Genomic DNA, 26,372 nt, shown 5'->3' with positions numbered 1-26,372 from the left:
TGCACCATATGACTCTGTTAAGATTGTCGTAAGACGCTGAATGCGGGTTGATTTCAGCCATTTCTAGTGGAAATCTATAGGCGTGGTATATCTAGCAGTGGATGTTCAAACGATGGTGATGATAATTTTTCGACGGGAACTTTGTCTTCAAACTGATATAAATATCACTGTTTAAAAAGTATGTTGAAAACTATTTTTTCTGATCGAATAATTTCATGAATTTCACTTGTTTATTGACTGTCACGATCACGCAAATTATCACCGATGTATTGTTTTTGTGATAAAGATAGAGTTATATAGTGCAGATTGAGTTGTTTACAACCGTGAAACCGAAAATCCTCAGCATAAATAGTTATTAGTTCGCAGAAAAGTGACTGAAAATTTTTGATAAAAGAATTGACATCGATATATCTGATAGTAATTAATACCTATAAACTATTTACCATACTTAATTTACCCAATACAATTAGAAATCCTAAGGTCATATCATAAATCATTTTTTTAAATAGAAAGTTACAGTTCTTTTAATACAAAGTTACATAGGATCATACATATTGAATACTTGTGTACGACATAAGAAGAATGATGGTGCAACTAGATTCAGATTAAGTTCCCCTATAATAGATTCTTTTAACTTAAACTATGAGAATTTTAACCAAGTTTTGTTCTGAGAAGAGCCTATAAACAACTCAGACGATTTTTTCTTGAGGTCAGCACAGTACTGCACCTTAATATAACAGAAGATTTTAGTAGTTTACCAAGCTTAAATATCATTTAAATATCATTCATACAATTTACGACTATTTAATGTAAGGTTAATGTTTTGATTCAATAAAATTCTGTAATTTATTTCATGTTAATTCAGAGATTTTACCTTGGAAGCAATTTGTAACACCATACACAATTTCCCACAAATAAAAGGTATAACAAGCGTATATTTATTTCTGTTTTAACTTTATATACATCGCTGTTTTACTTATATTTATTTTTAAGCAGATATACTAGATTATAGCGACTGTGTACCAGTTAAATATTTTGTTCACCTTAAAAGCATTTTTGTTATTGAACTGGAAAATTAATTTAAAAAATTATCTGACACGCCTTAAAAACGATATTAAACAGATAATATTTAAATACTGTTAATATAACGTTCGTTGTTCTTATAGCAAGTCATCTCATTCCCGTTTAGACGTGTGCCTGGAGAGTTCAAGCTCCATTATCGCTTTGTAGAGATAGCTAAACTGTCGCAGTGTCTGGCACTTTAGACGTTGGGCTGTACAGTGAGCTACTAATGTCTCATATTACCGCTGCCTCATTCCAAAGTCACTTTGTTTTATACGTCGAGTTCCGTTTCGATAGGGAAGTTAGTATAGAAAATATTTTTATTTCAATTATATTTTAATATTTCAAACATAGTTTTTAAATAATTTTATATCTCTTGTGGGACTAGAATAAATAGTGTTGATTATGAACAAATATAAATGAAATCGATAATTAATTAATTAGGGGTAGACAGCCGCGCCCGGGTTACGTCGTGGCACCCGTAACTAGCGAGCAACAGTCGATTTCCCATGAGGTCCGCGTTCAACGTTGTCGTCAAAGATTAATTCCAATAATTCTCGCAGACAAGACCACCTTCTACAGTATTCTTTTTAAGAATTTACTAATACAGAAAAATTAGTTTATCTTTTGTTTAGTATATAAAACTTTATCAACCATGTAATAAATAAGCAATTATTACTTTTCGGCATAACTTGCCTTATGGTTAAGAATGTTTTCTACTTTGTAACAAAACCTACTTTTAAGACGTTTTTCCATTGGATTATTGTGTTTTAACTTGCATATATTACCTAATCTTAATTAGCTCCTTTTGCTTGGATTTAAATGGCCTCTATTTATCTAAAAACATTTATATGTAAAACTAAATACGTCTAGGTTAATTTACGTCAATTGTAAAAATAAGTGTATTGCTAAAATAATTAATAGTTTTAAAAAAATGTAATTAAATTTTGAGCAACATTTATCGACAACGGAATTTTAGCCGGAGGATATCTGGTGGACATAGAAAATAAAAAAGAAGATTTTTATTGTTAGTTAAGCAATGAAAAGATGCAAGGTATTATAAGAGCACGACAGTAGGAACCCCACTGGAGTACGTACTACAGTACAGTTTAATCCGTACTACTGCGCTGATTTTCAGGCCTTACTCTTTACAGAATTTTATATTGTACGTAGTATTTTTTATAAACATTATAGTTATTTTCAAAATAAAAATAGACGATTCTGTTTAAATATTAATCTATGCGGTCGGTAGCAGGCCGCTCCCGCCACGTTATTTCGCCCATTAAGGCACCTGTCATGTGAGTTTACAATAAGTAAATAAGGACGTGCCACTAGCCAGGACCGCTGCCGTCACCTCACTATTGGCGACAATTGGGGGTGTTTTGTTTGCAGTAAAAATTAGCATGATTGTTATTAGCGCACCCAATCGGGCGCTGTCAGATTAACTTTTATAAAGTTTTAGTTTAAGCTATACAGTGCGATTTGAAGCAGGCAAAGGCATACCACCTCTTTAAAACTTTTGTACTTATACAATAAACAATTACCTTGTATATTATGGAAGAATAGGCTTAAAAGTGGTACGTGTAGAAATAAACTTATATAAAAAATAAAAACATGTTTACGGGTGAATGAAATAAATCTTGATCAGAGGTCATTTCAATAAAATGTATCCGTTTACCTTTACGCCCGTATAAAAGATGAAATAAAAACAATAAGCCGGCGCGGTTGGTCCCGGCGGGAACATTTTCGCCCCAATAATACTTTTTATCATATTTATTGACTGATAAATGGAAAAAATGTTCCGAGTGCATTTGTGTGTTGTTTCAAACCGTATTATAAGGTGTAACTGCCGTTAACATTTATTTGAAACGAGTGATGTTATTCAAAATTTAAAAAAAATGTTTTCTGTAATTCTCTTGATTTGAATTTATGAATAACATTTATATGCTAGTAAGATTCTGTTATAAAATCGCGTGTCGGTTGAAATTTGACTATCGATATCGGACCTATACTATATATTTCAATACCTAATTATTAAATAGTAATTATTAAGGATGGATTATTAATCTTTGAAAACGTTGTTACGCTGTTAGCCGAATATACGAAGATTCTCTGAAATTGTATTCTATTGAAAGTTTATGATAATCACCAAAATTATGTGATTGATGTATAGACAAAGCTGATACTGTTCACGTGTTGAAAACATTTTCAGGCAATTTTTTAAAATTTCAAATATAATACATTGAATATTCATTCATAATTATGTCATTTGAATTTGTTAAAAATATCTATGTCGGCGTAAACACTTGATTGTTAAAAAATAAGTATTAAATGTGAACGAGCTATATATACCATAATCGCAACGTTTGGCAGGGGAATTGGTGATCGCAGTGAGGAAATCTGGTACGCAGAGGACGCTGCTACCCATCCTCTGGAAACTTGTTTACGAATAGTAGAAACTGTATATAATTAATGCACAAAGTGTGAATTATATAATATTGTATCCCGGGGATCGAACCTGTGACCTACGATTGCAAGTCTCAGTCCTCTACCCCTGGGTATCTCTGCTCGAGTTGCCTGTTCGTAGCTATAAATAACGACGAGTCGATGGAGTTGTCTCGTTGATCTCTCAACACAGTTTCGCTGTTAGTCGAATATAAAAAGCTTTTCCAAACTGTGCTATAGTTAGAAAGTGTTGTAATCGCCAAAATTATGGTAGTGTTGTCGGCTAAGGCCCGCCACTATGTGAACCGATAAAATAGTCAACGTTGCGAGAAGTCGCTGAATGCGGGCAGAGCAAGACTCGTTATTATGGCGATCTTTGGGAAATAATCAGAGGCCATAATAAATAGGCCGATATAATGATGATTTCGTTAGTCTTACTTTTTAAAATCACTGCTTAGGCTATTCTTTTGACACAAATTTGATTTTAAATTCTGTATAGATTTTATATAACGTATATTAACAAAATTCATTTTAATGCCGACGGAGAAAGTTGTAACGAAACAAATCGATCCACGTCAAAAGGAAACATATTCTATTTATATAAAAAGCAGGTGCCTTTGAACACAAAGCACTACTGCTGATCCCAAGTGGCATTAGCAGATAACACATATCGTATGCGTATCGGGTAAAAGCGTGGGGAATTCAGATTTTCATCCGATGCCACTGCCGCGACTCGAATTTCAAAGGGTTTTTTTATTCATCACATATCGACCTGTAACAGGGTGAAACAAGTCGTAACGTAATGTAAGCCGCTATGGAACTACAAGACATTAAAATATTTACAAATATTGAAACTATCTAGTGATTAAATTTTATTTGAAATCTACAAACTTTATGACGCACGATCGGAATTTGAACAAGTTCTGAACTAAAAACCTAGAAAATATAACTTAAGTGATAACATTAAACTTACCTGATTTAGGTATTTAATACATTTTAAAATTTTGATAGATACTATGGTAAGCTATTATACAAAGTCGCAATACTGTTCAAAATAATTTGCTTGAATTTTGTTAGATTGCCCTTGGATAATATTTCTAAGCAATCTTTTCTTATAGCAAACAGACAGCCTAGCAAAGCTCGTCGGAAGACGTCAACGTCTTCAAGATTCATATGGACTGCTTCTTACTGATCCTATTAGAAATCTAACGGAAAGTATCTCCAGATGTAGACATCTTACGGTCTTACGATCTAGAATATTAAATTCTTGATTTAATAACGGGCCCTTTGTCTTTTTTAGTAAACAAGTGAATGTTAATAGCTTTTATAATGATTTTATGAAGTATCTATTACAACAAACAATACTAGAAATATTTTAGAGTAAAAGATATTCTGGAATAGACCATTTCAGACTGTTCCTATTATATTTCTTTATTAATTAAAAAGGATGAGACTCGGTAATAAAATAGTAATTAAAAATCTACTATTTAATACTATCTGGGCCTCCCTTGGGGTGCATACTAAATAGACAGATATAAGCGCGGTTTGTAAACTAAAAATGAACTATTTATTACGGAAGTTTCACCTTATTCAAGGCGGGGTCAATAACAAGATAAATTTTTATTAAGATCATTTACAATAAATGCCTTGTGTATTTTTCTCGGTGCAAGTAATACTTTGTTTATGTAAAGCGTAAATTCAATAGAAATTTTAGCATCCAAGAAAAAAAATTTAATCTGTTTTAGTTCATCAAAATATTGTTATAATGTCACACATATTATTATTAGTATTGAAATTTCCAACATTTCCTATTATTTATCGCTCTGTTTTTTGGTCAGACAGTCTCTTTTGGTCTTTTGAATATCTTGTTAATTATCACTGTTGGTTTTTATTTAACCTATGTTATATGAATACTTTAACTTTCCTGTATGTTGTACAATATAGATTAAATAGAAAAATAAATATTATTATGTATAAATTATTGTAATTAGTAAATTGATTTTTATATATTTCTTTAACAGTAGTCTGCAAGCTTTCCTTGAACTTTTTATTAAGTTTTAATTATAAAGTTTAAGACCGGTGGAAGCGTTCTGTATCCAACGACTTCAGACGAACGTAACAAAATCGTCTGTCCCCATTGTGGGTGGACATTGTGTTGCGCTTGTTAATTTGATCTTAAAGCTTCACCAGCCCTCTGTTCCGCGCGCTTGGTATCCTGCTGAAGACGTCCATATTGAAGACACATAGATAGATATCTGACATTCATCACGTAAATAATAACGTAATATCAGATGATACAATAACGATTTATGCAGTCAAAATATTTTAAACCCTTTTTACTCGGCTGTCTATTTATCAAAAAACCGTTCCAACCCAGCAATCATCTTTTGGTATTTTAATTTACTAAGTTCGCTAATTAAGCCCACTTACCCAACTTCCATTAGTTAAGCTCCGGCTATCATAAGCCCCGGTGTGCATTATAATAAGTTATTACAACATAATTTATTATTCTGTCATTACCGTGACACGATCGCGTGTCCCCTTGTCATAAGTTAGCGGCATCGAGTCTACTGTCGTTAATTTCATTGGACATAGTGACAAAAATTCTGTTTACTTTAACGTCGGCGTTAAAACCACGTTGGGATCTCATTTAAAACAAAACAATGAGACAAAGGGAGGTTAAGACAATAAAATATCGATATAAAAAAATATATTGGTTTTCTTCGACTTAGGTTACGACGAAAGGTATCAAAAAAAGTATGCGATTTTTAAAATATACTAATAAATGTATAGATGTAACGGCATCTCTTTTATCCTTGGATAAAGAGTAGTTTACGAATCTTAGAGTGTTCTGATATATTGATGGCGTAGTCAGTGTATTGTCATGGTGTTTAATCATTAGCTTTTACCACAGCTTTACTAAGTTTGTGGTATCATAGACCTTAATGCTTTAAGCTTCCTTGCTGTAATTAAGGACAGACTTTCTTGGGAACGAAGGGTTATATTTACTTAACTAATGATCTTGCGTCCTTTAGTGGTGCATTGGACGTTGGTGATTTTGTTTGTTGGCTTTGCGCATGCCCTCGCTTTATGTTTTGCTGATGTGTTCCAATTCTTTTTGTTTTGAGCTGGTAGTACGACTTCATCATTATCATAATTTTGACTAAAGGAGATCAACTGCTTGACATGTTTCCCCTCAAATTTCTATTACTGTTCTACTATATTTTCTATTATGTTTAAGTGCATTTCTGACGATCTTGACGAATCATCTGACCCTATGAATGGAGGTCGTACGTTCCGCTTGCCGGTTCAGTATCTTTTATGATTATTTTATCATCTTTTGTCCTTTGTCACTGTAAATTGTAATCACTTTTCTTTTCTTGTATTTTCCATTGAAATAATCCACAACGCTATTTTTTTTAAACTCGATTCCTAATAAAACTGACTATTTATCGATGAAAATTCTTCCTCATATCTACAGCCCTTAAAGATGCATGCTCATCCCTTAACTTAATAATGATCCGTATGATAATGAGCACTATTTAATTAAGTAATTTGTTTATGAGCTTTAGAGCGGTTCCTGCTGTTTTCTTGTGTTTAGATTGTGAGATTACATAATTTTAAATAAACAATGGATAACATTAATGTTTATTTATTACATATAAATGGACATCTGGGATTACTGCTGGTGGTGATTCGGTTTGTTAAACTTTGAGTCCTTGAGAAAATGTAACTTTTTTTGGTATAGTGTCTAAATAATTAAAATGAAAAGGATAGATGTTAGCTTTTATCAAACCATGTATAATAAATTTGGTCATTATTATACACATCGACTGGTTTAATTATGTATACGTTTGTCTTGTAATTGCTTTGAATGTATAGTAGTTAGATAGTTTTTAACTGTTTTTTCGTACAGCCACTGTAAAAGTTAGTCTTATTTTATTATTTTTTTAATAGCTTACTGATTATGGAAACACTTTTTTTAATAATTAATATCACATATTTTTCTATTTTTTTTTACTCTTTTTGTATTCGTTGTATGATCTCACTTTTGCCTTCTTTCATTCCATAATTCTTTAACATTCTTCTACATAATAATTTACTTTGGCATCGCTTCTCTTCCTTCACCTCGTTGCTCAAACATGACAGGTTTATGTAATTATCACATTTTCTCTTTTTGCTTGATTTTTAAGATATACTATTTTGTAGCCTTATTTCTTATATTTATTCAATACGGGTTATCACATTTTATCAAAGATACGATTTTCAATATATTTACATTACTTCTATTTTAATTACATCTCTCATTACAACAACATTACAATTTAGTTGTGATGTTAACTTTTGCGAACAAAATTATAGGCCAAGAAAAGTAGTTAGAAAATAACAGATGGCCGTCTGTGTCTTAAGGTTCTAGAGGCAAACCCACGGATCAGCAACCGTGGCGCAGGACGACTTCAATGTTACCAGAAACTTTTTCAGGTCGTTGAGTACAACCCGCTCCCAAACAGTCTTAATGGAAATCAATGGAACAGACCTACGTCTAGCGGTGGATATTCTATAACTGAAATGATGTCTTCAAATTGACCATACATTGGGTTGGCAAAGGTCATTGTTAATGTAAGTTTTAAAAATGAATAGAAATAAATAAAAATATTTTTAAATAACGGTTTAGAACAGAGCATATTGTTTTACGTTTTATTATTTTTTTAGTAACGTCAGTACAAATATTGTCGGATCATTTTTTCGTATGCTAACTCGAAATATTTATTGTCACCGGCCAAATATTCTCTTTCATATATAGGGGAGAGTAGGGTAATGAGAGTCAGTGGGTAATGAGAATCACCCACACATCCACAAAACAGTACACGAGAGCGACTCGTAAATGAGGTCCTCTACCCTGCCCTGGCCCCCAGGTGTTGCCTCGAAAGTCTTGCACCAGTTGGCGCCCGCACTTCTGAGATATGGCTGTATTTTGTTTTGTCGCTCCGCTGATCTAATTTTTCGTCAATGTAAATTAAAAGGTAAGTGTCGAATAATTTGCAGTATACGATTAAGACATTCACACGTGCTTAGTTAGACATTCAAAATTGTGATGTGCAGTTCTTAGCGTGTTAATATGTTACAGTTTTATTTTCATTATTTTTTTTTCTAATTTGTGTAGAAGTGGGTAATGAGAGTCGGGTGACTCCCATTTCCCACGAATGATCATGTATCGAAAGAATCATAATCACCAGTTCCGAGCACATCAAAAGAATTTCATCCCATAGTACCAAGCACACCAAAACAGTCAGTGTCTGCGATTAACTCATCAGATCCTAGCACTTCAAGTCAAATTACATTGCATGATTTAATCAAGTTACCAGAGAAGACACGTATTATTAATACAAGACAATGCCGAAAAAAACAACATGCAACACTTTTAACTTCAACGCCATTGAAAGAAAACCTTGTAGAAAAAGAAAATAAGAAAGAAAAGAAAAAAGGAGAAACACAGAAAGAAAATAAGAAATGGAAAGGTAAAGGTCAGGGAAAAAAAGTAAAGTAGTGAAGAAGACTCATGAAAAGGTAAAGCGTCAAATACTTCAAGAATCGAATGAAACCTCTGTATCTGATGTTGGTACTAACGATTTGTGCCAGCATGATGAGGATGATGAGCTAAAAGATGTGGGAAACAAGTGCCCAGTATGCAACGATTTCGGCAGAAACAATGAGATATGGTTCAGATGTACCTCATGTGGTCTATGGGCTCACTCGGAATGCACCGGGTAGGACTCAGCTCAAGGTTATGTCTGTGATATGTGCTAGATTTTCATTGACTCTGATTGCCCCCAGGGTGACCACCATTACCCGCATATCGGTGCAATGGGAGTCAAATCTGTTTTTTTTTTAAACTTGAATAATTTTCAAAGTTGATTGCCAAAGTGATTGAAACTGATCTCAATTGATAGTATATTAGTTATATTATATTTAAAGGCGGTTGCAATAAATATTTTGTTTTATAATTAATTTTTATTTGATTTCTCGCTTAAGTGACCCCCATTACCCTGTTTTACCCTAACAGTTGGTACAGCTATCTAAATAAAAATAACTTATTTCAGGGGCTACACGGGTGATAGTGTAGTAATGTCAATACGGGTCCGGTATGTCGTAAAACAAATGAAAAACGAGTAGTCCCATGAAATCGGTCTGGTCATCAATTATCATGCGTTATTGATATTGCGTGGCGTTGGTTACGTGATTTTCCTTACAGAATTTTGGTTCATGCAATACAAATATTTTAACGAATTATTCATTAAAATATTTGTATTAACATATTAGGACCTACAACTTTAGAACCAGACTCTTGCTCTTGATTTTATGTTACCAATTAAAGGTTAGATAAACTATGTCGGGATTGTTTTTATATTTAGCTGTCATGATTATGTTTATACTCGACGTGATCATTAAAGTAGATTTTTAAAAAAAATAAAACATTTAGGGAGGGTCTTTGAAAGTCGCTGGATAGTCGCTTTAAGAAAAAAAGAAAAGAGTCTTTTTAAAAATATGTTAATGTCTTAAAGGCAAAGATGATGAAAATGTAGCTAAATTAAAATAAAGACCACTAATGTATATTTCAGAGATTACAGTCTATGAAATTTAGATGCCAAAATCTGTTGATAAACTGTTGTGATGATTTACTGTATTTCGTTGTGGGTATATATTTCACTCGAAATTTATTTAGATGTTTTATTCACTTACATAAAAAACACGAACTACGCAAAGTTGGCATACTAAAAATTCACATGTTACAAATAGAGGTAAAAATCCGCCAGAGGCGAGACAACACTTGCATTACCATAAAGAGACGTAAAATTTGAATGTTGGCAAATCGAATAACCGGACCGCCGCAAGCAGAATTAAGTTATCCGCTTTTTGCAAGAAAAGACGGGAACGTTAACATATGAATATGACAAATTGTCCGGCGGCGGTCGCTCGGACTGGCCGTCCGGTAGAGTTTTACGGCACTCCAGGGACCGAGAGGGGAACAACTTGAAAAATTTTTATTCCGGCCCACTACCCGGGGAAGAAAAACGGTCAGGTCACTCGTCAAAACTGTAACAATTTCTCAGAAACAATAATAGGATAAAAAGTCTGCCCACGCACTTGTCCAGTGAAAAAGCTATTATGGGTGCTGTCAATGTTATTTATTGGGTAACGCCACGTTGAGAATTTTTATCTTATGGCAAGATTTCCACCAATAGTGCTATGGATGTTTTCAATTAAAGTTTTGGTATCCTATCCCATGAAAATACATAAGGAAGAATAAATAATGAAAAATTGATCCATTTTGAATTCTTTTAAAAATTATAGTATTAGGTGATTTTTGTTTCTAATTCCAATCAATAAAAAGTCGTCTTTGTTATCGTTTTAAGCTCATGGACATCCACACCATAGGCCGCTCCTAAAATATTAATGATCTATACTATAATCGCCACGCATTACAGGTTGGTTGGTGATCATATAATTGTATTACGGTATTCAGATTCAGAACTTGTTTTTAAGCAGTGGCAATACTACATAATTAATGCACAAAGTTTGTATTTCATAAGATTGTATCTCGGGAATCGAACCAGCGACCTGTGATCGCTAGTCTCAGTCTACAACTGCTATAACTATATTATAATTTAATATAAACCGTATTACGAAAAACCATCACGCTGTATAAGTGAATCTGAATTACCGACACCGACGCTATGAAAAAATAAATAGTAAAATACATACTGTAATAAAATTTTATAAATTAAAGTATCTTAGTAATTAAATTATTTATTGAGTTTATTTTATTTACTTTAAACCACTACCGCATTGCTAACACTGCGCATCAATTACAATTTCCAAAGATCTACATACAACACTAAGAAAGTAAATATCAATATAGCTTTACTGGATTTGTGCGTTTATAAAGTGATAATCTAACATGATATTAAAACTTTATTAAAATCATTTTATGTGTAAATGATTTTGTATAAATTAATTAACAGATAAAAGAGGTATATGCGTATGTTTTTCAGCATGACCGTGAACGTACTGATATGTCGCAAAACAAAAAATAAGTTTCGAATCAAACTAGCGCTCACGTAGACCCGTATATAACTTGTAATGAAAATACTGATTTGTGAGTTTGTGGCGACAGAGTAATTCCCAAATGGAATCAGGAAGAGTGCAGCCTCGGTCGTGGACCGAATTGCAAATACGCATATGTTGCCGGTTTTATTCTGTCCCAGAGCAGGGAGTGTAGCGGCTTAGACATCGACGACACAGACGTGCGATCTATGACTGTAAAATTATTTACACTTTTTCCTAAACTACTAATGACAGCAATATTAATTTAATTAAAAAAATTCTTAAGTAACACATACTTTTGAATCGATATTTATTTTACCTGTTAACAAGGTCTGCGTAGTGATTTCGTAAGTTAGTTATCAGCGACTTGAAATGCAGGTTTGCTGAAAGTAGCCAGCAAAAAACTCAACAGTTGCTATTTTTAAATAATATTTAACAAAAATAGATGCATATATTAAAATACCAACCTTATAAATGAGTCAACGAATCAATTTCTATACATTTAAATCAAGTTAAAATCCTTAAAGAAATAAATCAGATTATAATCAACTTTTAATTTTACTTTTAAAATTAAGGAAAAGAAGGTCTTAGACATCTTGTGAAACTAATGTGAGAAAGTAAGAAAAAACTTCAGTTACTTTAGCACAAAGCAGACGTGACGAGACGTTATCTATAATACATTTTTCAGACACTTGAAATGGTACAACTATTTATAAATAAGCATGTAAATATAGTTACCACATTTTAATTTTTATTTTGGTGATAAAATTCTTACAAATTCTGGTGAGATAGAAATGAAAATGTTTGTTAATCTATTTAGAGTAGAGAACTAGCCGCAGATGTGTAATAATAAATAATTAAATATTCTAATTCTCCAGCTCATTTGAGATGTGTACAACATTCACAATATTTATTACGTACAACAGTAAAGAAATAAGTAAAACAGGTTTAGATTTAATTTCTGTATATGTAGGAGCACTTGTCTTAACATACATCATATATAACAAAACGCATATAATCGATATTCACCTTAAGCAAATATATCAATGATTCTGCCATGAGATATGTTGTGGAACTAATGGAAGTGAAGTTATGAAGAACTATTTAGAGTAAATGTACAGAATAGTTAAACAGATTTGGCACAAAGCAGTATTGGGTTGATGATGTCCGTAATACGTTCATCAAACACTTGAAAATGTATAGGATCATATGTTACCTATCGTGTAAGCTTACTTATCGTAGTTGAATTTTTAATTTAAGTTATAATGACGTGAGATATAAAGCTAAACATGTCGTCATAATTTCAGCCGTAGGTCGACCATCGGTTGGTCTTACCCATAAATTTCGTAAAAAACCGATTTGAAGCAACCTTCATCCAGCGTATTCCGATGACCCAAACCTGTATTTATCAATAAACATAATTAGAACATATAAATAAAGTGTAATATTGATTATCAAATATTTTATAACTGTTCTTCCTAAACACACTCCAAATTAAAATAACGTTATTTACGTAAAATTAGTATGTATAAGTTTTATCTAACCAAATCAATTTATTCCGACAGTATTTTCATAAAATTTCCCTATAATAGGTATTTCAAATTTTCAAAACCAATCGCAGGCCGCATCGGACGAATACGTCCGCCAGATCGCCGCACCTTCCAATATAAATGTAAATACGGAGCTACCCGACTGAAATATGACAGTTATAATTGCTTTATTGTACTTGGGCCCCGCATAGAATTGTCGTCGCACGCCGTATGCTAATTTTAATGTTGACATTATAAGCTGCCGTTGTGAAGGAAATGTGTTTATTTTTAGCTCAATGAAATGTATCGTTCTAGGTTACATATATATTACAAAAAACTATAAATATAAAGTACGTTAATAACATTCTCTAGACTCAATATTTTTCATTTCGTTTTTAATGAGTTTAGTTTTTTAATATTTAGTGAAATTAATTAACATAAATTAAGTAGATAATTGAAATAAACTTAAAAAATAGATTTCGATTGTATAAACAACAGATTCATAAGAATTAGAATAGAAGGATATAATAGAAGAAATAGAAGGCGGTGAATAATAGTTATTAATTGGTCGTGAATTAAACAATTAACTACCAATAGAAGAGAGACAAAGTCATAAAACGCCTTTAGTACATTTTTAAATTAAGTTACGTATATGTTACCACAATCAGCTGATTCGGTCGTATAAAGAAATCTCAAGCATAGTTCTTTCCAAGCATCGTTGAGCTAATATGTGCTTGCCAATTAGACTCAAAGTGTGACCACTTTTCTATGCTGTTAATCATAAATAGATAAGTAACCAAACAAAATAATAACGAAAGTAATGCTGCAATATAATATTAACTTTAATGCATTTTTATTTTAGTATTTACGTTTTGATTACGTAATATTTTGTTAGATATTTATGTTGATAAATTTTAAAATAGACGCTTCAAGTATAATAAATCCTCCTTGATATGTTCTATTCAAAAAGTATTGCGGAGTAATATCTAGGGTTTCACCAAAGTGAAGATCATGATCGCTTCATTATAACTGCAGAAATCCATTGAGAATATTGACCGGATTCGAAACTATAGCTATCTATTATAGTAATGCAGGCTTTGGATACAACAAAGGTTACAACATTATTTAATATCAAGATAATACTGTAATATGTACTACTACTACTACTACTCCGCTAGCTCGGTGACCCAAAGTGGGTCTTGGCCTCCGAAGCGAGAGACTTCCACTTTCCTCTATCTTGCGCCATCGTCTGCCATTGGTTGACATTCAATTCGCGCAAGTCTGCCTCAACGCGATCGATCCAACGATACCTGGGTCTACCCACTGGTCTTCGACCCCTCGGTTTTTCCAGGTACGCTACCTTCACGCTCCGATCCGATCCCATTCGCTCCAAGTGACCAAGCCAGCGGATAAGTTGAGCTTTATATTCGCCAATGATATGGTAATATGTACTCCCATAGATATTAACTTTTTGTTCTGCCTAAAAAACCTCGTCGGCTTCTGAATGTTGGTAAAAAGTCAGGCGAATTCGACGTTGACAAAGCGTTATACAAGTAAACACATTAAATAAACTCCATCTAGTAGCAGATAGCCGCTCATAAATATTCACAAGTTACCAGAGACGCCTCATTTAGGACTAGCTGCCCCTCTTTTTTTCGTTATTGGCTTAATTCACTAGAGGGTTGTTCGGAACGACTTGAACAAGAAGTAGTTGATCGATACCGGCGTTAATGGAGCAGTTTTTTATTAATTACCTCAAAAACGCTGCAAACATTTGTTAAAATGGATAGAACACTTTGTTCATTTTGGTACTAAATTACAGTGATTTACTTAACTTAGTAATAATACTATCTCCGCTGATCATTAAAAAACCTGTTATTTGTTTGAGGGCTTACTTTGTTTTTAAATATTACATATATATACATTATAATTGTGAATGTATAGACTAAGGTCTCAGCCCAAGCAGACAAAGCAACTTTGATTACATATGACCAATTATATATATCTAATTTATATTTATTACAATACAAATGTTACGTAATGTAATTTAATAAATGTAAATAAAATGTAATTTTTTAATTTACATTATATTATAAGAATAACCTAGGACTCTTAGGGGTTAGAGTGAACGGGTACTTACTGAGTCTACGTGCTTCATCTTCGATCACAACGTTGCTTTCCAACAGACGAGTTGGTGGTCAAAGGCGGGCTAGCAAGCCTTTAAAAATAAACAATTGATATTGTACAAATAAACATCAAATACATTTCGAATGTACGCTTCTGGATTTGTCCAATTCCGTTGCAGGTTTTTTATATATGGCATAAACCTATATCTGCGCAAGCCTTTGATGTTCAGTTTACATGATTTTTCTTAGAATTAAAAATATTTCATAATGTTTATCCTTATCGTGATTAAAGAGCTTTGTAACCATTGCCTGGTCATCTACGGTAAAGCCAAGAGACTGGCTGACCTAAAATGTAGCTGGCTGTCCTTAAGTGCCGGCTCTGAGTGAGTCCGGGGAGACAACTTTAGACGCAAGCAACATGGCTGTTGAAGATAGGTAATGGCTTCTGTTTCTGCTTCGGCAGCGGAAGCTGAATGGAAGGAAAAAGAGTTTGTGTATTACGATGTACCTGTCTCCCTTCCCTCCGCAAATAACAGAGATTTGGGTGAACAAATATCCCTGGTAGAAATATAGTAGGCGGCGGAGCCAAAGACCTTATTCGCCTTAGGAGGCTAAATAAAGCTTATACTTGTGAGCCACTGTCTTGGTTCCCTTGGCAACTAGAATGACTCAGGGGACTCCAATTTCTTAGCTATGTTGATAGACAGAGAAGTAAATTGCACTAAGTTCCGCCACACCATCTGTTGGGAGGAGAGATTTTGTCTCTTCCGAGACTGGGTAAGATAGGCGGCCGCTGCCGGCGTGGCTGTGGATCTGTGAAATCGTTACCTATAACTAAACTTCGTAGTAGTTTTGTGGGTGCAAGTCCAATATAACTCGTCATTGCCACCGCAAATGCAGATATGGTATTACCCGTTGTTAAACAATAAAAAAATAACAATCTTCTATGTATAAAGAGAATCATTACTAACTTCCTATAATATCTTCTATCTTCCTATAATACCTTCGAAAATTCATTACAATTCAACGTCACTTTCAACCGCAAAACGTGTCTCTTATAATCTATATCAAACAATACACGGTCTAAATACGTATTGGGAATTGATCAAGAGTTAAGTCACGATTGTTGCAGCGTCCGGGAACAATCCGCCGGGATTCATTACCCGAGAACGTCGGACTGATTGTCGGGTCTGCTGGAATTCCATGTTGGCGTTGTGATATGTCTTACGTTATGTTAAAGGGTGGCCCAAACATCGATTGCTAAAATATAATTAACCTGCCTATTTTTAAACGTACTTAGATACAATAGGTACAATATCCCAAAATAATTTCATAGCTACGTGCCTAAAAATATCACAATTTTAATATTATTGTTACATAACGAGGCTGTAATTGTTACACGCGATTAACTTTTTTTAATGTTTATTAATATTTAAATAATTGTTTCCAAACAGAAGAAATAAAAAATCAAAATAGAATAAACAATCCAAGTACAAACAGGCGTCTTAATAAATTATTAATTTTCTGTATAGGTAAAATGGCAAAATGTATCGATTAGTGCGAAAATCTGTTGAAGTAGAAAAAAAAAATTGTTGGAAGACTTCAGTTATCTATATTATATGTCACTCAGACACCGCAGTAATTAATTTATTGCAAATCAAATTTTCGATAGTATAATAAGACGAATTTCAGCTGTTTTCCGTTTCTATCATGCAAGTGTAAAACACTAATGAATTATTTTTAGTTGCGTTGTGTTAAATATTATATAAAGTCTTAAATTTAAATACTCGTGACGTTATTAACGATATAGACTACCTGTATTTTTGCAATGTGAATATATATGCGAGTTGATTTTGATAAAATATTCGACCATTTATGCATATCCGTAATCGTAGAAGAAGTCGATCTATCGTTTTGAATTTTTAATTCTTACTCTTTCCCGTCAAAATAAGAGTTATAGTCTTGTATTAACTTTAATTTTATTTTATTTTTAAAAACATTGTTCATGTTGATAAATTCCTGATATAATTCAAAGTTCGTTTATTTATACCAGTAATTTTGTGATTGCGTACGTAATCATCAAAGGTTTCATACATATATTTCATACCAGGAAGGAGAGTTACCCACGCGTCGTCTACGGCCTCGTGGTTCTCTGTACAATTGATAATACTTATGGAAGAACAATTATTAATTTAAGATGAAAAATATCAATTCCATCTGGTGATGGTGAGGCGAAGTTCACAAAACTGTCAGATGCGCGAATAAAAACAAACACTTGTGCCTTCAATTACAGCAAAAATATAGCATCGTAGTTATTGTCACTTATAATAACTTATATAATCAGCTCTCCATTGTTATGGCGAATAATGATTGTGATAGCGAAGGGGCGTGCGTAGCTCGTGAGGAATAATTTATTCAGCGCAGCGGGTGATTCTTGCTCAGTACAAATTGCATAACATGTGGCTCGCTTCTGTTTGTGTAATCGATAGCCTTGCAGCTTTTTGAAATTACGATTTTCCAAACATTTATTGGAAACGAGAATGATACACATTTTTTTATTTCGATTCACAAAACTGACACACAATAAATAATCACTAATTACTAATTTTTACAACTATTGTCACCTACTTGATGTAATGTATCTTGTATATTATTATTTTTAACCGCACTTAAAATTAATTCAACTGTAAACAACAATGAACTCATACAATTCTATTTAGTTTATTTTTTTCTTATTGAATCCACTAAACGATTAAGATACGCATTTCTTCGTTATATTTTTCTGAATACTTATTCTAAACTCTTAACTGATTTTATAGTTTACATGGCTAATTATAACTAAAATTTTGTTATTAATATATAGAATCACAAACATGTAATTTAGAATTATTTAGAATTTAGATAATTCAAAGAAATTAATAGTAATTATAATTAATATGTTACAACATTCTTATTAATAAACATTTTATTTCTACATAATCATTATGTACATATAGTAATGGATTATATAATAATAAATATCTAAGAAATACACATAGTCATTAATGACAGCGGCGTTTTAGTTACTTTTTCATACATTGGAGGTACGTTTTTTTGTGAAGTATAATCAATGTGGGCATCTATCAGTTGAAAAGAAGAATCCGAGGCGGTGCTAATAACAAAAAAGGAAAACAATAGTATAGAGACGTGTTCTGAAGTGGTAATAGAAAATAGTCAGGCAAACGCATCCATTGACATAGTGTTTCGACACTCTTGTTATTCTAACTTAAGAACGTTTAGCATTGCCGACTTAAGATACCCTTAAACGCACAATAAATAATAGCCCAAATCGAGATCTCATAAAAGCCTTCGCTCTTGGAAACTTCATGAAAGATCCGCACAAGCGATTTAAGAGCCTGTTGGCCTACATATTAGCCGAAAAAGCATTTGACCTTTGATATAAAATACAAGGTTTAGACCAAACGCCTCCTGCGACATGCCTTCTATAATTTGCTGAATTCATATTTGTGACCATAAACAATGACCAAAAACAGTAAAATCTCTTCTCTCGCTACAAAAAAGAAAGTAGTATGGGGCCGTCCAATTATTAGACTATAAAGATTGACTATCTTGTGTTTCAATATGAGGTGATGTTGCGCTGGAGTTTATTTAACACACGCAGCACTCTATCGTTATCTACGAACTCTTAATTTCGTCCCTTATTACGAACGGCATTTGTTAAACAATTATAGTGATCTCTTTTAGAAATAAATAGTAGTTTCTTTGGTGTGATGTCTTTTTTATAATTACGTATACTATGAAAATGTTGCAATAAATTACTGTAACAACGTCCGGTTTCAGGAAAAACATTAAACACAATTGTACAAAACAAATATTTTGTTTAGTTATTTATTTCAACCGCTTTAATCCCTCAAAAACACTTTTTTGGAATTGATTTGAATCTTTATGTAAAAAAATTATGAGTATAGTCGTCAGGTGTGTTATATTGAGCAGTTAATTTAATCATTACTATCACTATGTCAGTCAATAGACGTCCACAGCAAGGCCCTTTCCCATCGATCAGACAAATAACATCAAAATTTATAACAAAATTTACTTTGAATAAATATTGCATTAAGATAGCTTTCACATTAGAACGTTATAAAATATGGGTTGACATTATCTGTTATATATATTAATTTCAGCTATTGTGTGTAGAGGGCTACAATATTACATCAGCTATGACAACAGTTTATGTAATGCCGTTTAATAAGACGCCCTAACTTTTAAATAAGAGTATTGAATAGATGTTATGTAACAAGGGTTTTGATTATGAAATTAAATATTAAGTTATTTATCATAACATTTACCGCTCATATCAACTATTTTTAATAGTAATTAATTTCTTATATTGTAAATACATTTAATGTGCCTCTTTGATTGGTGACTAAAAACGTCGCTCTTCGTTCCTAAAATTCAGCAAAGAGATCTTAATGGTTGTAATAGAAAAAAAAAACAGTATGTGTCTGGTAGGATCAGAAATTTATAAAATGTGAAATACCTATGTATTATATTATAACAAAAAATTATAAAAATATCATGTTATTAGATAGACAAATAGGACGTATATAACCAAAAACAAGAATTAAATTATACATTGCTATAAAAGAAAACATCTGTGATATTTTCGGAGCGTAGGAGAAGTAAGGAAGGTGATGAATAGAAGAAGACTAATAGGCCTGAGGAATGGGAGATATTGTGGAGAAAAATAGAGAAATTAATGATTGAGATTGTGACGTAAAAAATAGAAAAAATATCCCAAGATATGGGGTGAAGAGAGTGCCCGAATAACGGGAGCCATGAAAAAAATAGGACTGTTTGCTCGCCTGCACCCAGCGTCTTTCGAGGACTTTAACAAGGTCGTCCTGCGCTTCATTTGCCGTTCCGCGGTCTCCACGACAGAACCTTAAGGCCCTAACAGCGATCTATTCTGCGCAGTATGTGACCAATCCGCATAGGAATTTTTCAATATAAAGTATTAAGTCTAATAATCATTTATAAAAAATGATAATTTGAATTTCACTAATATCTGCTTTTAAATTGTAGAGTATTTTAAAATTTTAAGGAGTAAGCTACCGCCGGCTTGGAATGTTGATCTGCTGAGAAGAGCCGACCAGAAACTCAATAATTGTTTTCTTTAAATGATATTTAACTATTTTTTATGTGCTGGTTATAATATCAACTATGTAAATAAGTCCGCAAACCAAGTTTCACGCGTTTCGATCTACTAAAAACGCTTGAATGTGAAAATATAACATTTTTTTTTTATTTTAATAATATACTTTGATTTTTATATTTAAAGCTAAGAAAGGGAAGTTCTACGATATCTTGTGGAATTTTATTATATATATGTACACTCAGGCTCATGAATGGTTTGTTAACTTTTTGAAGGCGTTACGAGTTTAATGAAATTGGTAAAGTCGTTCTCAAGTTATGGTTTGATCAAAAGAAATAGTTATCATTTGTATATATTTAGATAAAATAGTTTGGTCTTTACTTTTTGATCTCAATGTAATATATCAGGGAGAAGCTAATGCAAAACGATATAAGCCTATAATGGAATTTATAAAAATCGTAGGGGTGTGTCGTAACATCATCTTCCCCTAATTTAGTTTTTATTTTATTTCAACCCCAACATGTAAGGGGCAGTACGTGGAATTAGTCTTACCATATGCGCCCGTACTTGTGTTACACTTAGGCCGCGACTGTTCATTTTTCGGGGTGTGCGTTCAATTGGCAACAACGGGTCTTGTTTTCTACTGGTAGTATTTTTAAATCTATTACAAGCAATGCTGTTACTAAAACTATATCATTGTATTTGTGCCTGGTCAATTTAAAAAGTATGTATACCTACAATAAACGCTATCTTTGGTATTAATTTTTAGTATATTTGTAAAATCAAAGTTTTTTCAGAGATTTCTCGAAGAAAAAATGGCTAAAAAAAGACACTCGGTCAGACAAAATCACGTATTTTGCCCTGACGTAGTTACTAAAGCCCGCAAAGTCATTGTGCACGGTTCCCTAAAAGTTTTCGAAAACAGTAAAGCCTGCAGAAAAATGGTTGCGAAGACTGACGTGATTGGTCATGAACCTCTGTCATGAGGAAATGACAAAGAAGTATTTTTCAGTGTTTAATTAAAAGGAAAAAATTATTTTAATGACAATTTATGTGATAGATTTTTAATTAAGTTTAAAAGTACAAAAAACTATTACATAATTTACATCAATCAAAAATTATATTAATGTTGATATTTTACAAGCATACACATGTTATTTTAATTACACAAAATTGTGAAATTTATTATATTACAATTACTTTTTGCTCTAACACGATTTATGGTTTTTCACAAAGCCATGCCGAATAAACGCACCCAGCTTTGGGGTGTTCCGACATGACGTAATCCGAGCTCGGCACATGTGCGTGTGGCTTTAAATTCTGATCTAATACCGATTACTGGCACGCACCAGTCTCGCTGGATCGAAGATTCCTTTCGATGCCTTTGATGTTGCAGATAATGACCGGGGAAAATTTTAATGTACTCCGAAACTTACAATTTAATATTTACACTAACCGTATATAAATCTAATTATACATCAGTACAGTTAAATTCTTACTTGTTTAGTATTGTTATATCACATCTTTTATTTATTATACTCGTTTATATGTACTCAAGGACATTATTTTATTACTTTATAATTTTAAAATTTGTACTAAAAGGCAATAAAATTAAATACCGATATCATTGTTATTGAACCGAAGGACGTTCAATGCTATCCAGCCTAGGCCTCTCCCACAGATTTTTAATATGACAGATTGGAAGCGGCCTGCATCCAGCGTCTTCCAACAATCTTACAGAGTCGTCTGTCCTTGTGGGTCCCGTCTATCCGTACCGGTCCGTATGGTAAGTGCAATGCCCGAAAATTTTCAAAAAAACTTTTCTAAGGAAAATCGGTCCTATGATACGTGCGAGTGTTCCTTACATGTTTAGTAAATTCTAAGATGTAGTCGTCCTTGGTGTCATGATCACTAAATCGTATTAACATAAAAGGCGTATGCAAAAAGAAATTATGGAGTCTTATCGGAGCATTATTTCTTCCGAGACATCATTACAACTTTTTCAGAGACGATCACACACGCTATCAGACTCTGTTGATCACCGTACAACGCATTAAGTCACGGGACGTGTTTAATCTATAATGCGCCTTATCGCAATATTTTCCATTTCCGGGGTAAAACCGGGAACGTCGGCGAGGCATCGCCAAGGGAAATAAGGAAGGCTGAGTTTCACTTTGTTGTTTTTTTTCCGGAGCCGGGGAAAATTTTTCGTACTTTCCTCTTCGTTTACACTTACAGCAGTTACCGGTGTTTCGAGCTCGATTGTTACTTGCATTCCGCTCTTTTGAATTAAATATAGGCGCCGGGCAAAGGGTAAAATGTCTGGATTTGCATTTCGTTTGCAACAATAAGACGGGATTGGAGTTAGTCGTTCCTATTCAAGTTAAATTTAAATAAAAAAGCTATGGCTTATACCGACAAACCTAATGTATTAAAATAAAAAAAAATAATTTTGATTCAATTATGTATGACAAGAGTTATTTTAGTGAAATACTTCACTTCACGTTTATTAAAATAATATATGCGCAGTAAAGCAAAATTACTTGTATTCTGGCTTCGAATTAGGAACTATATAAAATTTGTTCTTGTTTATGAGTAATCCATTTTGTATTAAAATACTATTACATAATAATTCATGTTTCGTAGTACTTCAGAAACTGTAGTACAAAAAAATTTATACTAGGGATGCTCGTATCAAATTTTTTTGACAGAAGATAAGGCAGACAGAAATTAGAAGTGCGTGTTTTACCTAACAATATGCTTTTTAATATCAAAGTGGTATTGTCGAAAATATTTTAAATTTTGAATCCGTCCCAATGCATAAGAAGTCGTTTCAGTATTTTCACACGTGTTGCTTCTACTGTCGATTCATACACGACACTCAAAAAATGTAAATTCCTCAAACCGTTAATTTGTAAACATCTCGAATATAACTTTTAATCACGAGCATACCTGGTCTTATACTTTTAATATTTTGCATCAGCTATCATAAAGTTTTCCGCCAATATCGCTCAGGTATCGATGTCGGTAATTAGTTAATGTTCGCGCTCATCTCAGATAATTTATTGAGACGGAGCACCAGGATACCCCCTCTGAGTAATATCCTCCCTTCTTTGTGCGGAGATCAACTCCCGGGAATTGGCGGCGGCGAAAAACTCAACCGAAATATTAATGCACAGGTTCTATGGTAAGTATTGACGTTATGTCTGTAGTTGCGCGACTATGTCTTGATATTATTTAACATTTCTTAGTCAATATGGATTATATTGACTAAAAGGACGCAACGTCAAAAGGCTTGGGATATGTTCTTTTGATATTAAACTGTTAACTAGTTTATCATTTACTTTTGAAATTGTTATTGCTATCAGTATCACCATCTCTATCACTATGACCATTACTATTACCGTTAATTTGACTATCGCTATCACTATTATTAAAACTATAATTATTACATCATCATTATGTCAGCTGATGACACCCGGTGCGAGACTTAGGCCTCCCCCAAGTTTTTCAAAAATTATAACCACGAGTAACACGAACACAACGCAAACATTCGTATCGCAAATCGTTTGCAAACTTTTACAGAATTTTAATTAAAAAATATACCTTGGTGGAATATAATACCTTTCACATTTTTCCGCTTGTCCGGAAATACGCTATATAGATTTTTTACATTGATAAAAAATGAGTAGAAATTTTCTAAATATTGAAATGATCAAAACAGTTCAGTCCCTGAATTAGAATTTGCTCTTCAATAGTCTCACCGGTGGATTAATCAGGGATTGTTTCATTCGCGCTTTGCGGTGAAAAATTGTCGCCATCAGCCGAGTCGGCGTCTCCTCTGTTATAACCCGATGATACATCGCTTTCTGACTTCGTAATATTTTTTATTTTAATATCAGAAGATGTAAGATAATTATTAGAAGTTGGTTTAAAATAGATATTCTCTTCTTATTGCATGCAGACTATGAATGTTTATACACATTGACATAATAGGTAAATATTGTTTATCAAAATAAATAAAAAACATTGTCCAAATATAGCTGAAGGCAAAAAATGAAAACGGCTGGACACATTCGGCTCGGAGGGAAATATTAAGAGGATTTTAGTAAAAATAGTAAAAACAGTTATCCTTTCCTACATAAATAATATAGTAATAGTGAAATAGTCGTCACAAGATGTAAAACATTTAAAAAGTTACACACTTAAAAAGGCGTGTTAAGATGTAATCATATAATATAATAAAAAACCTAACGTGTTCCCATAAAGATATTTGAAGTAAAGAAATTATTTTTATAAGTAATCGTTGTTAAGTATTAAGATAATAAATCAGTAAGTAAAGCGCTCGCTCTGAAAAATACTTTTATTTTATTTTTAATCGATTGCGACACGTCAACACCTTTTGACGGTTCGAAATCTATTTGAACAGCTTCTATTTACTCAAAAAATATTTTAAATTAGTTTTTGCACAACTAATCATCTACTTTGTATTTAAGTGTACTTATATTGCCAGCCAAATTATTTGATTTGATTTTATTTACATTTTTATTTATACTTATTCATATTTTTGGGTTATATACTGAAGTTTGAAATATTATAATTAGTTAAGGTAATATCATTCAAAATGATCTCATATTGTAAATATCGAGCCATAGTTATCGTAATCTCGTGATTTTTCGAAAATCCTACCCAATTTTATGTAAATTTACCTTATATTTATTAATTTTTTTATTAAAAAATACTGGAAAAGACTTTTTTCTATCCTTTCTGCTAACGATATCCAAAGTTTGCCACTTCCAGAAGAGTTAGTTCCTCATCTTTCGTATTTCCTTTTGTCAAAAATAGCTCTTGTTGAAGTAGTAATATTAGTGAAGTTAGAATTTCGTTATTTTAATAATAACATTAAATATTTTAAAGAAGAAATAAAATACATGAGAATAACTACCTATAAGGGATATTCTTATCAGAATCATCTTTAATTTTACTGTTAGTTTTTGTACCTTAAGCAAAGACAACCAAGTGTTTGCTTCATAACTTACCAGTAATAAATATATCTATATTTATATTTAAAAAAATTAAAAAACTAAAATAATTCGAAATAAAAATCGAATCACTATTCAGTCTTCTTGTGCTCCTTTGATTTTGAATATTGAAATGCATATTGAGTGACATCCCAATCCGGAGTCACTATAACGTATAATCTTAAATGATCTATAAACTTGGTAGCTTTGTTATTCGATTGAATAGTTGTGTGTAAAAAAACGAGCTAAAGCGAGGCGCACGAGATTAGTCACTGTAAAGAATTATTCGCTAAAAGTCTTCAATGGCCTACCACTTCAAACTCCAGTAGACATGGCATAAATAACAATGGTGAAATAGTATTTATTAATAACTAAAAAAGAAAAAAAAAATTAAATATTATGTACACAAGAAATGTAAGTGTGTACTCGTATATCAAGTCGGCTATGTATATTAAAGTTATGTATCTTCCCAGCTACAGTTTCTTTTTGCTGTAATAAGTTCAGGTTTCACTCCACGCGCCGTGATTGGCTCTGCTCCCAGGGGGACTGAACTTCGTCAGCAAATGAACTGTGAGCTAACACCATAATAATTTATAAGATATACAACGTTATTTATTACAGTCGCTGTGATATTCGATGGCATGCTTATGAAAACATATTAAAGTTTCCCAGTCACGATCTGGAAAAAACTAATTATTTTGATAATTAATGAACATGTTTTAATTTATGTAACCCACGTATAAATTGACCTAAAATAAAAATTGTCGTTTAAGTCATATGCAAACCTTTTCATAAATAATTAATTTTCTTGCAATAAATCGTTTAAGTGTTTAGTGATTTATTCTCCCCGAGCAATTGATGGTATATGTAGTATTTTAAAACAAAGTAAAAAACAAAAGAATATGCGAAAGCCATGTAGCATATTCAT

The sequence above is a fragment of the Battus philenor genome, unplaced genomic scaffold (genome assembly GCF_028537555.1).
Source record: "Battus philenor isolate CCGP_79_NKW_IND1 unplaced genomic scaffold, ilBatPhil1.0.hap1 SCAF_14, whole genome shotgun sequence".
NCBI lineage: Eukaryota > Metazoa > Arthropoda > Insecta > Lepidoptera > Papilionidae > Battus > Battus philenor.
The sequence above is the reverse complement of the archived record's forward strand: the minus strand, read 5'-3'. Positions refer to the sequence as shown.